This window comes from Sorex araneus, chromosome 2 (assembly GCF_027595985.1).
Source record: "Sorex araneus isolate mSorAra2 chromosome 2, mSorAra2.pri, whole genome shotgun sequence".
NCBI classification, from domain to species: domain Eukaryota; kingdom Metazoa; phylum Chordata; class Mammalia; order Eulipotyphla; family Soricidae; genus Sorex; species Sorex araneus.
The window spans coordinates 349,471,918-349,484,146 of NC_073303.1; positions in this window are offsets into that span (position 1 = coordinate 349,471,918).

Sequence of the window (12,229 nt, forward strand, 5' to 3'; positions counted from 1 at the left end):
TCTGCTTTCTCTAGTTTTCACTTATTTGCATACTGTGCATTCTAGCTGTTGTTATTACCTTCCATATGATTCTCTTTGACTTGGGTTGTATTTTGTTCTCTTCGGTCCAAAGGTGAAAATATATGTTACTTGTGAGATGATCTTTCACCTTCCTAATAAATATACACTATACAGATGGAATAACATATGCATATACATCCAGCTATAAATGTTTACTATAAACGGCTTTAGCTGCATGAATTTCTTTGAGAATTTGTAGTTTCATTTTGTGTCTTTAATTTAATTAAACTATTTCCAAATGTGTTTGGTTTTTTCCTTTAGTGTTATTCATTTACGGTTGTATTATTTCATTTCTCTGTGAATTTCTCAAATTAGTTTTTGTTATTTATTTCTAGTTTTATTCCAATGTTTCCATAAACAAAGACTGAATTTTTATGATCATTTAAAATAAATTGATGTGTGGTTTATGGTATATTATGTGGTCAATCTTGGAGGTTTTTCTTTGCACACTTGAAAAGAATATCTTTGGCTCTTTTTGCATTAAGTATTCTGTGGGCTTCTTTTTATCTATCAGTCCATTGTATTGCATTAGTATTCTCTTTCTTTTTCTAATGACAATTTGTTAATTCTGGTGTCAATTGCTATTACTACTGATTTGTCTATTTCATCATTTATTTATATCAATTTGAGGAGGCATTTCCTAACTGCCTTTAATTATCTTACTAAAACTTATATGTTTTATTCACTTATATGTTCTCAGTACCTAAAACAGTATGTGTCACACAGCAGGTTATAATAGGTAATTTATACATTAATGTTTTATGCATTACATTGCAGATTTTATGAACAAAGAAATGAGGGGAAAGCTGAATCTAGGTTTAAATCTTACACCAATCCTTAACCACTCACAAGCTTATATATTAAACTTGAGGCATACATGTCCTAAGTGGGTTTTACTAGACATAAATGTTAGAAGCATATGGAAGTGAAAAGCTTCATACTTTCTTTTTTGCTGAAGTGAGAAAAAAAAAACAGAAAATTCATTGGGGATGGGGAGAGGTAGTTGATTGGATTGCTTAGATTTCAGTGTTGATCTTTAGTTTTTAATGTTATTGAGAGTGTTCATAAGAAAACATCCAAAAGCTAGGAGTTTGTTTTTGAGGCTAGATGATAATGAGTATTCTAAAAGAAGACATAAAACCCCAAATTTGTTTAATAGTATAATATTGTACCAGAAGGGGAGATTTCTTTCTGACTTCAGCTGTTGATCACTTTATGCCCTGATGTATGTGATTTAATGGTCTGTATCATTTTTATCATGTTACTGCAGATGTTATTCTTACTCATATGAATGCCTAATCCTCCCGTCGGATACTTACCCCTGCCAATTACTTCCACTGTGTCTGAAACAAGTGCCTCAGAACAAAGTCCTGAGAATGGGGGTGCCTTATCCCTGCAGTCAAAAGAAAAAAAAATGAACAAATTTCAAGGTTTAGTATAGAGATAGACAAAGTAATTTATTGTGTAGAATGTTAAGAAAACATTTCTGTAATTGTGGTGCAGCTTTATTTTATAAATATTCTTTCCTTCTTTAGTTTTATGTCACCTTGCTTACATCATACTCTAGAGAAAAATAAACCACTGTTTAGTGTTTCAACAAGCTGAAGTAAAGTAATTGAAACCTTAACCAAAAAGTAAATAAATAAATGGAAAATGTAAGCTTACATTTATGCACTTTGCTGGGAAGGTCAACAAATATTTAAAGAGCAAACGTACTCTCACAGACACATCCTATGAATCCCCACAAATGAAATGCAAAGAATTGAAGACAGTGTGGAACCAAGCTCCCCCAAATTTAAGTATATAAAAATCTAAATATCATTGGAACCCATACAGCGTGGGCTTACCCTTATATATAAATATGAGGTGATTAATCCATATTCTCCCTCTAGACTCCTAGGAACATGGACTCCAAGTTCAAGAGATGCATTTTTCTCTGATAGCCACAAGAGCAGAAGTAGAATGAAAAATTCTGTCCTCAGAGAGTTTGAATGTAGTGGACCAGATCAATATATATTTGTCTCCTGGTTCAGGAGCCCCAGGAGTTCCCATCTTGGTCCTTGGCTCGAAACAAGGAATCCAGGATGTGATGCTGTTTTGGTCCTGCAGTGACAATGATACCTGGCTACTGGTCAGTGCTGTAAGAATCCATGGCCACATCCAGAGATCATCTGATCCCCATAGCACTGCAACATGGGAGAATCAAACTTGTGCCTGAAGTGAGCTTGCCCAGAAGAGCCCTAAGAAAGATTACACCGAAGTCCCTTGATTTTGGACAAATGGCCCTTCTTTGGCATCAAGAAGCTTTCACATAGAGTCCCATTTACAAAGGACAATTAGTATTTATCTACTTCACTCAGCTTAACTAAATTATGCAACTCTTTATTTGCATAGTTTTTGATAATAATCAAGGTCTGTTGGGGAAAGGTAGAGTTTTTTATCTCACAAGTCAATCTAATATTGCAAACACTGTCATTAGGTTTTCTTTTAAGAATGACACTTAAAAAACATTGTGAATAGTGCTGCAATGAACATAGAAGTGCAGATGGCATTTCTGCAGTGTGTTTCGGGGGCCCCAGGGTACATTTCCAGAAGTGATATTGCTGGGACGTATGGAAGCTCAATTTCTGCCTTTTTGAAGAATGCCCATATTGTTCTCAGAAAAAAAAAAAAGGCTAAGGCTGGACCAGACAGCATTCCCATCAACAATGGAGAGTCCCTTTCTCCCCAAATCCATGCCAACACTGGTTGCTCTTGTTATTTTTGATGTGTGAAAGTCACTGTAGTTTGAGAAAATAATTCATTGTTGTTTTGATTTGCATATTTTTGATTATTAATAATGTAGAGCATTTTTTATGTGTTTTTTGGCCATGTGTATTTTTTTTAGAAAGTTTCTGTTCATTTCTTAAGCTGTATGCCACAAAACAAGAAAACCTAGAAGAAATGGATAAATTCCTGGATTCCTACAATATCCCAAGACTGAACCAAGAAGACCAGGAATACCTGAGCAGTCCTATTAATATCAAGGAAATTGAAATTGTATTCAAATTCTTCCCAAAAACAAAAGCCCAGGTCCAGATGGATTCACTAGCTAATTCTTCCAAACATTTAAAGAGGACCTGTTGCCAGTTCTTCTCAAGCTTTTCCAGGAAATTGAAAGATCAGAAACCCTCCCAAACAGTTTCTAAGAGGCTCATTTCTCCCTAATACCAAAAGCAAACAAAGACATCACAAAAAAAGAAAACTACAGTCCAATATCCCTGATGAACATGGATGCAAAGATTCTCAACAAAATATTAGCAAACAAAATTCAGCAACTCATCTAAAAGATCATACACCACGACCAAATGGGATTCATCCCGGGGATGCAAGGATGGTTTAACATTCGGAAATCAATCAGCATAATCTATCATATCAAAAAAAGAAAAGATAAGAACCATATGATCATAGCAATAGAGGCAGAGAAAGCATTTGACAAGATTCACCACCCATTTATGATGAAAACTCTCGCCAAAATGGATATAGAAGGGACTTTCCTCAATATAGTCAAAGCCATCTACTACAAGCCTACAGCAAGCATCATCCTCAATGGGGAAAAACGAAGAGCCTTCCCTTTGAGATCAGGGACGAGACAAGGATGCCCACTCTCTCCTCTTCTGTTCAATATAGTACTGGAAGTACTTGCAATAGAGGTTAGGCAAGAAAAAGGTATTAAGTGCATCCAGGTAGGAAAGGAAGAAATCAAACTCTCACTATTTGCAGTCAATATGATACTATACTTAGAGACCTCTAAAACCTCTACCAAGAAACTCTTAGAAACAATGGACTTGTATAGTAAAGTTGCAGGCTATAAAATCAACACCCAAAAGTCCATGGTTTTCCTATACGCAAGTAATGAGAGAGAAGAAAGTGACATGATAAAAGCAATCCCATTCACAATTGTGCCCCAAACGATCAAATACCTCAGAATCAACTTAACTAAGGAGGTAAAGGACTTGTATAATGAAAACTACAAAACACTACTTCAGGAAATAAAAGAGGACATGAGGAAATGGAAAGATATTCCCTGCTCATGGATTGGAAGAATCAATATTATCAAAATGGCAATACTCCCCAAAGCATGGTACAAATTCAATGTGATCCCTATAAAGATACCCTTGACATTCTTCATATAAATGGAGCAAGCGCTCATGAAATTCATATGGAACAATAAGCCCCCACGAATAGCTAAATCAATTCTTGGGAAAAAGAAAATGGGAGGAATCAACCTCCCCAACTTCAAACTCTACTACAAAGCGGTAGTAATTAAAACAGCCTGGTACTGGAACAAAGGCAGAGCTGCAGACCAATGGAACAGAGTTGAATATTCTGACACACCACCCCAAATATATGATCATCTAATCTTTGATAAGGGAGCAAGAAAAGCTGAGCAAGGAAAGCATGTTTAACAAATTGTGCTGGCAAAACTGGACAGCTATATGCAAAAAAATGGATTCAGATCTTCACCTATCACCATGTACAAAAGTCAGATCAAAATGGATTAAAGACCTCAACATCAGACCAGAATCCATAAGGTACATTGAAGACAAGGTCGGCAAAACCCTCCACGAGATTTTAGCCAATGGTATCTTCAAAGCTGACATGCCACTGACCAAGCAAGTGAAAACAGAGATAAATTAATGGGACTACCTTGAACTAAGAAGATTCTGTACCTCAAACGATACAGCGACCAAAGTACAGAGACAGCCTACAGAATGGGAAAGGATATTTACCCAATGCCCTCCAATAAGGGGTTGATATCAAGGATATACAAGGCACGGGTTGAACTCCACAAGAAGAAAACTGCCGACCTGATTAAAAAATGGGGTGATGAAATGAACAGAAACTTCCCCAAGGAAGAAATCCGTATGGCTGAGAGGCACGAGAAAATTCTCGACATCACTAATCATCAGGGAGATGCAGATCAAAACAACAATGATAGGGCTGGAGCAATAGCACAGTGGGTAGGGCGTTTGCCTTGCACGCGGCCGACCCGGGTTCAATTCCCAGCATCCCATATGGTCCCCTGAGCACCGCCAGGGGTAATTCCTGAGTGCAGAGCCAGGAGTAACCCCTGTGCATCGCCGAGTGTGACCCAAAAACCAAAACCAAACAACAAAAAAAGGCAATAATGAGATACAATCTCACACCACAGAGACTGGCCCACATCCAAAAAAACAAAATCGACCTTGTTGGTGCGGATGTGGGGAGAAAGGGACTCTTCACTGCTGGTGGGAATGCCGACTTGTTCAGCCCTTTAGGAAAACTATGTGGACGATTCTCAAAAAATTAGAAATTGAGCTCCCATTTGACCCAGCAATACCACTCCTGGGAATATACCCCAGAGAGGCAAAAAGGTATAGTAAAAATGACATTTGCATTTCTACATTCATTGCAGCACTGTTTACAATAGCCACAATCTGGAAAAAACTGGAGTACCCAAATACAGATGACTGGTTAAAGAAACTTTGGTACATCTACACAATGGAGTACTATGCAGCTGTTAGAAAACATGAAGTCATGAAATTTGCATATAAGTGGATCAACATGGGAAGTATCATATTGAGTGAAATGAGTCAGAAAGAAAGAGACAGACATAGAAATATTCCACTCATATGTGGATTATAAAGTAGCAGAGAGGTACAAGCTAGCAATGATGCAACTTCTGGCAGAAATTCCTCTGGACTTAGTTACTAAAATACTAAAATACAGAAATCCAGAACCTCGTGGCTGCTATTGTGGTCACATGACCTCATATCTCTTCATTCTCAGCAATGGAAAACAAATTATCAAATGCTTCTTTTCCAGCAGGGAAACTCCAAACAATAATAGTGTTGTTATTTTTTTTTTAATGTAGTCAAAGTAAAGAGACAGTAAAGTGAAATTTATCAGCTACAGAGGTGGTGTGGGGTGCTGGGGGGGCGGGGGGTGGGGGAGAGGTTTACTGTGGTTCTTGGTGGTGGAATATGTGCATTGGTGAAGGGATGTGTGTTCGAGCAGTATGTAACTGAGACAAGTCTGAAAGCTCTGTAACTTTCCACATGGTGATTCAATAAAAATAAAATAAAATAAAAAGAAAAGAAAAGCTCAAAAATAGTTCCTATTCATTTCTTTTCCCCATATTTTGATGGAATAAGGTGTTATTTTTATATGAATTTCTATCAGTGCCTTATATATCTTGGATATTAACCCCTTAACAGATGGGTATTGGGTAAATATTTTTTCCCAATCTGTCTTTGTGTCTCGGTGATGGTTATTGTAGCACCACGATCATTTGCTTACCAATATTTACTTACCAAATGGTTATTCTAGCATAATAGCCAGAATCTGAAAACAATCCATGTGCCTGAGAAAAAACAGTTCGTTAAAGAAATTATGGTCCATCTACACCATTGAATACTGTGCAACTGTTAGAAAACAAAGAAGTCATGAAATTCACTTATAAATAAATGGACATGGAGAGAATCATGCCCAGTGAAATGAGTCAGAAGGAGGAGAGGGACAGACATAGAATGATTGCACTCTCTTGTGGTATGTAAATAAACATAATATAATACTAATACTGGAGAAGAGTAGAAACAAGGGCCAGGAGGATTGACCCATGGTTTGAAGTCTGCTTCAAGTGTTTAGGGAAAAGGCAGTTGTGATAGAGATGGGACCACAACGACAAAGTAGTTGGAAAAGATCACTCTGAATAAGGACTTCATGCTAAAAATAGGTAAAAGAAAAAACACGATAACCCATCAGTTTCTGTACTGCAAGAGAAAGAGAGAGAGAGAGAGAGAGAGAGAGAGAGAGATGAAAACTCTCCAATGAAAAGTGCCCACTATAGAGGCAGGCTGGGGTGGGGGAGTTTTGAGAGGGAAAATGGGGTCATTGGTGTAGGATAAGGTACAAATGTGGAGGGATGGGTGTTGGAACATTGTGTGACTGAAACCTGATCATAAACAGCTTTGCAACAGTATCTCAGAAGACGTAATAAAAAAGAAATTAAAAATAATAAGCCTGAAAATGAAACACATTTTTAAATGAGTAACTGCAGCTGAGATTTAATGGGAAGATATACAAAGGGTGGATAGAACATCAATTTTGAGGAAATATGAGAGAATTAACATATCTTCAAATTTCCTGAGTGCCATTTTCTATAGTGTTTTGTTAGCAACAGGTTTATGAGACAGCTTGGATTTGTATATAGCAGGTATAAGAAAATGCAGCCTTGTAGGAAAACAATTTGACCAACAATACAGAATAGTAGGTAGTGAGGAACAGCTAATTCTTTAAATTTCTGAATCACCCAAACATAGTCCTGCTTCATGTTGCTTATTTTTTTTCTCATTTACTTACCCGATATTGGTATGAGGTTTGGAACTATTCATTTAAACCCAGAAAGGCTTATTTTCCTTAATTTATAGCTGGTGGCATTATCATAGCATAAGAATTTAATATTTACAGTAAGCCCCACATCCATCTTTGTACATAGTTACTGCCTCAAGAGCTGTTTCTCAGAAAAGGTCTTAACCATTTCAAATCACCCAGGAGCTGCTGTGAAATTCCCATTCTGGATGGGAACGATTTAGAAGGGTCTAATAATGTGTGGTCAAGATATAACCAGAGATAACCACAGATGGTGTGTTGACATAAAAAAAATGCAAAATGAATGGTGTCTATCATCTATTTAGTGCCAGTGGCCAGTTCATTCTGCGCAAACAAAGCTAATGATAGATAAAGTAAAATTAAAAATGTAGCAATTATAAATTGGAGATCAGTAATCACACAATATAGGAATCTCCACTCTGACAGGTTTAAACAATCTTCATGCATTGTGAGGTCTGCTTCCATGGTTTTTAAATCATATGACACACCTAATAAAACTGCTTTACGAAAATAAGCTTTACTACCCAACTTCTGTAATTAAATACACTTATTATAATAGGGATACAATTTACTGGAGCTCTGAACAGTATTCTGTATAATTAATAATGAAACATGTTTTAATGAACATTTATTAGCAGTATGAAATACAAATATCTTGCAGATCAACTACCATCTAGGAAAACTTCATTTATTCCCTGAGATTAAAAAGCTCTGCATTATCACTATCAATGTTGCGGTCTTGACAGCTCAACAATCTGCTGTGTAAAAACTCATTAATTTGGACCCCCACTAATATGGACACAGTGATAATTCAGAAGGTGGTGGGACTGAAGTTTGCCCTTGTAATATCTATGAAAAAAAGTTTACCAAATAAATTAATCTTGTAAACAAGATATGTAAAGGTCTATCTAACTACTTAAAATAATTTTATTTCAAGTACCCTAGTATAGACATTTGCATATGCACGATTAATATGCCAATTACAAATGAGTCTTAGTTATTCATTCAAAGGGACTCAGTCCCTTCCCTTCATTACCAAATAGTAACTGAAAAATACTGAGAATATACATGTAGAGTAATACATTAAGAACTTTAGCATATGTGAAGAAATTATATCTGCATTTACTCATTATTGTTTGCATTTATATTTTTGGTTTGGCTTGGGTGTCCTATCAAAACCCAGGTCTTTTGCATGCAAAGCATCTGTACTAGACTGTTGAGATATTTCCCTAGCCCTTTATTTAATTATATATATATATATATATATATATACAGACAATTGACAATTCCTGACAACAGAAATATATATTGAGGACTAGAAATCATACTTTTGTTTCCTTAGACTATTTCAGAAACCCCATTGCAATAATATAATTCTGAATATTGATGATAAATTTAAATTGTTAATCACCTGTTATGGATTGTACTGAGCTAACCACTATACTCTTTCCTAAACTTTTTTGAGACTTATAATTTGAGGAGTTCCTAATGTTTTGCAATGATCTAGAATAACAAACTTGAACAAATATCCAAATTAACTGTGAAGTAACTACAAACTTCAAATTTTGTGTGGACTGCATTTCTCCATAACACAGTGAGAACATATTAATTATCAACTACTTTAGAGCAGATTAATTCTTTGCTTATGGTAATTATTGTAAAAATAAAACCATAATGTATAGTTATCATAGAATCATAAGTAAAAATATATTTAAAACATTATAACTATTCCCATATTCACATGTACTTTCAAAATGCACATTGATAACTGATAATGAGTAATCTCTTCTAGCCAACATATTTGAACATTTATTCTGATGCATAGCCTGTCTTAATATTTGTCAAATACGTTTTCATTAAAATGGTTTTTAGTGTACATGTTCTGTTAAAACCAGAGCTAATCTTTGCTTTAAATCAAGAAGTTCCAAACTCGAAAGGTGAGGTCTATTGAGATATTATTTGACTGTCCAGTCAAAAGTCTTTTCATGTAGGCAATCTCATTCAGCAATTTTTAAATATAGAATTATATACAAAAATAAAAATATTTCTGATACCTTGATAAAGGCCTGGAGCAATAACACAGTGGTAAGGCGTTTGCCTTGCATGCACCAGACCCGAGTTCGATTCCTTCACCCCTCTCAGAGAGCCTGGCAAGCTACTGAGAGTATCTCGCCCACAGGGCAGAACCTGGCAAGCTACCCATGGCGTATTCGATATGCCAAACACAGTAACAACAAGTCTCAAGATGGAGACGTTACTGGTGCCTGCTCAAGCAAATCGATGAGCAACAGGATGACAGTGATAGTGACAGTGACCTTGATAAACTTACTTAATTTACATATAAAAGTTATGTGTCTGGGAAAGAATACTTAAGAAATAACAAAAATAAAGCTTGCAAATATAAGATGTCTACATAATATTGTGAGCATAAAATTTATGACACATTTATTTTGTAAGTTTTATTAAAATTCCCCAAGAATCTATCACATGTATATTAATATCAAAATTTTCTAATTACCACTAATGTATGAAGCACAGACTTTGCATTGAGTATATGTTGTTCTAAAAAAAAAATCTGATATTTGGCAATGAGCAGAGAAAAATAGTGAGGTAGTAACTATTCTTAGAGAAAACAAAATGCTAGAGGGTAATTTTGCATGGAAAAACAGAAATACCTAGGTGACTTCACAGTGAATAGACTAGAGTGAGATAGAGTCTAGTTTTTATCTCAATCTTGGACCCCAAGTCTACAGATCATTATGAATTTTTAAATTAAAAAACTTAGTTTAAGACTTGAAAAAATTGGCAGGAGGTAACTAATTCTCTCAACAATCATCTTGAGGGCTCACATTTTCTGTCTTCATACTGTGAGGCAAATTTACTTTCTTGGCTGAGCATTATCAAAGTACATTGATAATGAGACAGAAGTAAAAATTGTGAACCAAAAGCAGATAAACACACTTTGACTGGAGAAGCAAATTTTGTAGAAAGTTTACTGTTTATTAAGCACTCTACTCAGTGATTTCGGGGACAATAGAATGTCTCCTCTAAATTACCCTTGTTTCCTAAACCATAACACAAACACCTTTAAGAGATGAATTTTCCAGGGCTGGTGTATTGCTTGATCTTTTGTTTTCTTCAGTAAAAAATAAGTGTTAAATAAAAATTTAGATATAAACAAAAGAGGAAGCTGTCTAGAGAGGGTTAAATGTCACAGAATACCTAACATAGGAAGCCAGGAGGATTCTGAGTTTGGGAAAGACCATATAATGGTGATTGGAATGGAAAGACAACTTCCCTAACTACAGAAATTGGATATGTTACAACAGTAAATGGATAATTTCCATAATGCAGGCTTTGTTTAAAGTGCATACAATTTCTTCTTGATAAGCTATCAAGTTCTCAAGCACAATAAATTGGGTGAATTGCTATTTTGTTCTACATTTGACTTTATTATAAGTTTCAAACTGATTTATTCATGTTTGAGAAGATTTGGAGACAAACACTTCAGTACTATTTATTTCCAAATCATTTTATACTTTTCTTTTTGTTATCCATGAAGTTAAATAATTTTACTGAGAGAATATACTGGTTGGAAAGAGGCTATTGTCCCCAGAATGAGATCCAGAATAAAACACATGAAAGAAAATTTGTGTCCCAAGAAGGGTACCTACAACCTCAAAGTAGAGGATCAAATATTTTCTTATTTCCCTTAAACCAACCAGACACACAAACATTTTCGAACTCTGCCTTTGTCCTCTATATGGGTAGCTAAATTTTTAGAAATTGTTAAAAGGGGAGGAGGCAAAAGTTTCCAAACTTTATATCTTTTAAATGTAGGACTTGGGGATATTTCCAAAGTTCTTTTCTATCAACAGGGCATTTAATGAGGGCATTAGGCCCTTTTTTTCTATTTCTAATTAATAATAATAATATAAGATTAATTCCAAAGCCAAGCTAGATAATTACCTGGAAGTACAATCCCAAATTAAAGTTTCTTGAGTTAAAAACATAAATGTAGACCACATAGACATAGATATAATGCATATTTAATACTCATAATTAAATTTCCTCTCTCTAATGTCTTTCCCCATAAAAAGCACATTTGTTTTGTGGTTTTAGAAAAAGCTTTGAAGGAATTTGACATCCATATTAAATATAATAACCTGCCAATCAGTTTGTGCCGGAAATATCTATAGTTTAGCCACACTTAGAGTCATCAGAAGCAACATTGCAGGGAGCAATTAAGAGAAATAAAATCAATCTTCATTAAAATTTCAGATTGCAAATGACTACAGAAAGAACCAGGAAGCCATATCTGTGAGAAAATCAGTCATCAAATCCAGAGTGGAAACAGAGTCTTTCTCCTTCCAATTCCATGACATATTGGCGTTGGCCACATGTGTCCATCTCCATGTGGTTTTATGACTGTTATGTTCTGTCTATTCTTTCATTGATCCTCTTTAAGCCAATTTTTTTTAAATAATGTTGGAGTACTGCTATTTATTCAGCCATTGATTAAGCTGATTGAATTGGGCATGAACTCCACATTACTTTTTTTTATTCTATTCTGAATATTAACTTATTATTATCCCCCCCTTTTTTTGATTCACTGTGAGATACAGCTACATGCAGCTACAAAGCTTTCATGTTTGAGCTTCGGTCATATAATCATCAAACACCCATCCCTTCCACCACCCAAATCCCTAGTATTTCCCACCGCCCCCACCCCGTTCCAAACCTTCTCCTGCTTGTG